Source organism: Dipodomys spectabilis, unplaced genomic scaffold (assembly GCF_019054845.1).
Source record: "Dipodomys spectabilis isolate Male_0828 unplaced genomic scaffold, ASM1905484v1 ptg000108l, whole genome shotgun sequence".
NCBI classification, from domain to species: Eukaryota; Metazoa; Chordata; class Mammalia; order Rodentia; family Heteromyidae; genus Dipodomys; species Dipodomys spectabilis.
Genome location: NW_024870785.1, coordinates 19,307,405 through 19,312,596, shown reverse-complemented (window position 1 = coordinate 19,312,596; position 5,192 = coordinate 19,307,405). Strand labels below are relative to the sequence as shown.

Sequence of the window (5,192 nt, the reverse complement as noted above, 5' to 3'; positions counted from 1 at the left end):
CCAGGAGGAATACTTCTGGAGCCAGGACTCGGGGTGATTTATAGCCCCCAATCCCCAATGACATCTGCCTTTGCTCTTACCCAATGGGTAAGGTCTGGGTCACACACAAACCCACCTGCTGGCATGGTTACACATTATGGTGACCTTTCGTGCTTTGTGCTCTGTGGATGGATTGCCTAAGCAAACACACTACCTAAAATGTTTGAAGTTGTAAGTCACAGGATAATGAGTAATGGCACCATGGGGAACAGGTCATGTGTATAAGAGAAATAGAAACAAAAGGGGGCCAGGCACTAGTGGTTCATGCCTAGAATCCTAGTTACTCAAGAGGCTGAGATCTGAGGATCACAGTTCAAGGGCAGTCTGGACAAGAAAGTCCGTGAGACTACAATTACACACACACACACACACACACACACACATACACACACACACTGCTGGAAGTGGAGCTGTGGCTCAAGTAGTAGAGCTCTAGCCTTGAGCAAAAAATTCAGGGACAGTGACAAACCCTGAGTTCAAGCCCTAATACCAGCATAAACAAACAAACAAATAAATAAGGGGGTGGGACTGGGAATGTTTCTTAGTTGTAAGGTACTTACCTAGTGTGCATGAAGCCCTGGGTTCCATTCCTCAATACCACATACATAGAAAAAGAAACCAGAAGTGGTGCTGTGGCTCAAGTGGTAGAGTGTTAGCCTTGAGGGGAAAAATAAAAAGCTCAGGGACAACATCTAGGCCCTGAGTTCAAGCCCCTGGACTGGCAAAAAATAAAAAGAGTTGAGATCCAGTGACTCACACCTGTAATCCTAGCTACTCAGGGGACTGAGATCAGAGGATTATAGTTCAAAGTCAGCCTAGGCAGGAAAGTCTGTGAGACTCTTATCTCCAATTGACCGCAAAAAGCTGGAAGTGGCACTGTGGCTCAAGTGGTAGAGCACTAGCCTGGAACATAAAAGCTTAGGAACAGCTGCCAGGCCCAGAGTTCAAGCTCCAGGACTGGCAAAAAACAAAACAAAACAAACAAACAAAAAACAGAGAGAAGAGAGAGTAGAGGATTACAGTTCAAAGCCCGCCTGAGCAGGAAAAGAGTCTATCTTCAATTAACCACCAGAAAACCAGAAGTGGCACTGTGACTCAAAGTGGTAGAAAGCCCATTGCATTTCTCATCCACACAGGGAGCCTGGTCTCAGCCCCACGATATGACATCAGTGGTCTTGAAGCTGTAGATGGGGCTGGCAGTTCCTATCCTATCACAAGCTGTGTCCTGGGGTCCTGTTCAGCTCTCATCTCTCTCCTTCAGAGAGATAACGGATTAGGATGGGGAAATACCAGAAGCCCTGGGGGAAACAGATCAGATCATCTAACTCTTCTGAGGACAAATAGGACAGACCCAGTTCCACACAAGTCCTGGTTCATTGCTACTGTAAAGGTCACCCAGCCCATTAGCAGCAGATTCTGGTAAGAATCTGCACACACCCCACCACCATCACCACCACCATCTCACAAGCCCTTCTTTTGACACAACTTCTGGTCTTTCATTGGCTCTGAAGTCTGCTAGAAATAGCCCCTGGTTCCCAGGCAGAGCTGGAGAAGAGGATCTTGTGCCCAGATGGGGGCTTCTACAGCACCTGTGGACAGGGTTAGACCCCGTGAGAGTGCTGGGGTCCTCATGTGGACCCCAACTCTACAACTCTAGTTGTGGCTGATGACATGACAAAGGAATACACGGGGGGGGGGGGGGTTTAGGTCATGGGGCTTGAACTCTGGGCCTGGGCGCTGTCCCTCAGCTCCTCAGCTCAAGGCTAGTGCTCTACCACTTGAACCACAGCACTACTTCTGGTTTTCTAGTGGTTTCTTGGAGATAAGAGTCTCAAGGACTTTCCTGCCCAGGCTGTCTTTGGACTGTGATCCTCAGATCTCAGCCTCCTGAGTAGCTAGGATTACAGGCATGGAATACCGGTGCCAGCTCCCTTAGCTTTTTCATGCAAGGTACTGTACCACTTGAGCTACAGCTCTACTTCTGACTCTTTGGTGGTTGATTGGCAATAAGAGGCTCAACTTTTCTGCTCAGGCTGGTTTTGAACCAGGACCCTCAGCTCTCAGTCTCCTGAGTAGCTAGGATTACAGGTGAGAGCTACCAGGGCAAAGGAGCATTACCTCTTTCAAGCAGATCCTATGTGTAGTTCCTTCCTCTCCTTTGCCTTTCACCCCCGTTCTGTTCTCACTGCACGCAGAAAACCCCGCATTTATTCTGCTTTCCCACGCAGGACCTGCCTCTCCAGGGACCTCCTCACAATGGAAGAATATTATGCAGGAAAACACGGGACACTAAGTGTGGCAATATGTATTACTGTCATATGATGTACTGTGATACTGACAGTGCCAAGTTATTCTTTTTCCAAATAAAGTCAGCGCTGGGTGCCACGGTGGCTCACATCTGCAATCCTAGCTACTCGGAAACTAAGATTTAAGGCTCACATCTGTAATCCTAGCTACTTAGAAACTAAGATTTAAGGATCTCAGTTTGAAGCATACCTAGGCAGCCAAGTCTTGTAATTACCCACCAAAAAGGCAATGAAGCAGTAAGCTCAAGTAGTAGAGACGTAGTAGCTTTGAGCAGAAAAAGCTCAGAATCTGAAAGTGGTAAGCAAACACGCAATCCTAAAATCAAAACTCTATCTTTAACATACACATATGCAGCCACATACTTGGACCAAAGCCCTAAATAACACCATTCTGATAATTTCTAAAAAGGCTCAAAAACAAGATAGCACAATGGCAGAAGCACACGTACCAGTGCTATCAGGTAATAAAGCAATACAACCATATCATAAGCGATCTTTTTTTCAACCTCTGAAAATGTAGCCTTGCCAAAACAAGGCCTCAAAAAATTGGTTTAAGACTCAGAGTTGTTCCTCTCCACGGAAATCTTTAGTAAAAGGCGAAAGATTTATACGATCTGAAGAGAAACCAGAGTATGAGTTACGGTCCCCATAATTCAGGTCTCAGTGAACAGCAAACCTTATCACGCTAATGGTGGTTCGTCGATCCAAGAGTTTGTCCAAAAGAGAAACCTTTCCCATTGTTTTGCATATAAAAGCTTCGTTTGCACAACTACATAGGGAAAATAAATTTTTAATGTCGCTGTTTCGCACTTGTGCCGTGCGCGGTGCACTATGGGTATGCAAATTAGAGAGCCCACTCTGCCCGCCCTTTCAGTTCTGGCAGTCGCGGAGCTTAGGCTGGAGCTACTGCGGGAGCTTTGGCGGGCGAACCCGGGGGACCAGTTAGTCAGACTCCGAGGTTTTCTGGTTTGTAGTTCTGCATGTCTGGGTTTGATTTCTTTAAGAGACTGCCATTAATTTGAAAAAAAAAATACATCAGGAAACATTCGTTGGACGCAAAATTCAGGATCGTGCGTGATCCTCCCTTGGGTGGTATGTTGGTATGGTTGTGCTGGTGGTTGCTACCATGCACTCTGACTTATACGCAGTGGAGTATTCAGGCAACGTCCTGGCTACAATGGTAGCTTGAGTGTAACCGGGGACATTGTCTTCTTGTCCTAAACCCCTCAACGTTAAACATGCACCTGTCTTTCCTGAGACAGGGTATCACGGTGAAGCCCAGGCTAACCCCAAACTCAGGATCCTCCTGCCTCAGCGATCTAGTGCTGGAATTTCAGAGGTGCACCGCGTGGAATGGGAGCCAGCTTTTATTTTTACTTAAATATTTACTTTTACTTTCGTCAGTGATGTTTTGGTGCCGATCCGGAGGCTGAAACTCAGGCTGTCTCTAAACTCCTTTTGCTGCGGGCTAGCTAGGGCTCCACACCGCTAGAGCAACGGCGCCACTTCCAGCTTTCTCTGTGATTAGTTGGAAATGAGACTTCCCTGGGCCAACTGGTTCTGAAACACGAGAAGTTCAGATCTCAGCCTGGCGACTTGCTAGGATTACAGGAGTGAGCCACTGGCACCTGCATATTTTTAATTCTTAACATTTTTTTAATCGGTTGTGGGGCTTCAACTCTGGGCCTGGGCGCTGTCTCTCAGATCAACTTTGATCCTCAGATCTCAGCCACAATGTTACATCCGGTTTTCTGGTGGTTAATTGAGATGAGAGTCTGCTGGACTTTTCTTGCCTGGGCTGGCTTTGAATTGCCTCCTGAGTAGTTAGGATTACAAATGTGAGCCACCGCACGGCCCCCCCAGCTTCTGCCCCCCCCCCGCCCCCCAGCTTCTGCCCCACCGCACGGCCCCCCCAGCTTCTGCCCCCCCCCCGCCCCCCAGCTTCTGCCCCCCCCCCGCCCCCCAGCTTCTGCCCCCCCCAGCTTCTGCCCCCCCCAGCTTCTGCCCCCCCCTCTGCCCCCCCCCCCCCCCCCCGTCAGTTCTGGAGCCTGAGCCGAGGTCCTGTGTGCTGTCCCTGAAGCTAGCAACTCTAGCTTCCAGTTTTTTCCCCGTGTATGTGATTCTGAGAAATGGAACCCAGAGCTTCATGCATGGTAGGAAAGCACTCTCCCACTGAGTCACATTGTCGGCCCTTCACACAGAGCTTTCTTCCCCCCAACTTACCTTGCTAGTATTAGTACCGTACATTCAATCAATATAGCACCGTAACCTTAACAGTTACTAAGAAGACATAGTTCTACATCCCCAAAAGGCCAAACGTAAGATTATCACTTATCAGTAGATCAAGGACTCATGGTCCCCTAAATTCCAAAAAAAATAGCCCAAAGAGAGTTAAACAGAACCAAACACCCTATTTATCTTGTATTATAAGTACCACACTAGGTACGAATAATACAACACTATGGTAGCTAAATAACGCACCTTAAAAAGGGAAGCTCATTTTTTTCTTTCTTTCAGACAGAAAAGATTAGCCTTGACAAGTCAAGGCCTCGAAAAATTGGCTTAAAACTCAAAGTTGTTCCTCCCCACGGAAATCTTTAGTAAAAGGCGAAAGATTTATACGATCTGAAGAGAAACCAGAGTATAACCTCGAGGTGCGCTGACACACAGGCCTAGGAAAGACAACTCCTCGTACGTCTACGGTAGCTATTTTTCTAAAGCGCTATTATATAGAGAGGTGTACGTGATACATTCTGCCAATTATATTCCTAGGATAAAAGACTCAGGTCATGGTTAAATATACTTTCATTGGAGAAAAAACTTTTGCCCTAGTTGCAGTGTACTCTG

General features: G+C 47.3%; 2 non-coding genes across 2 annotated transcripts; both read right to left on the bottom strand.

Annotated features, from left to right (window-relative positions):
* Nucleotides 1-2,863: 2,863 nt before the first annotated feature.
* On the bottom strand, nucleotides 2,864-2,979 carry LOC122114743. The gene has a single exon (XR_006148629.1). It is a non-coding gene; the product is annotated as a U5 spliceosomal RNA (small nuclear RNA).
* Nucleotides 2,980-4,874: 1,895 nt separating this feature from the next.
* Nucleotides 4,875-4,990, bottom strand: LOC122114747. Its single transcript, XR_006148632.1, has one exon. It is a non-coding gene; the product is annotated as a U5 spliceosomal RNA (small nuclear RNA).
* Between the last annotated feature and the right edge of the window lie 202 nt (nucleotides 4,991-5,192).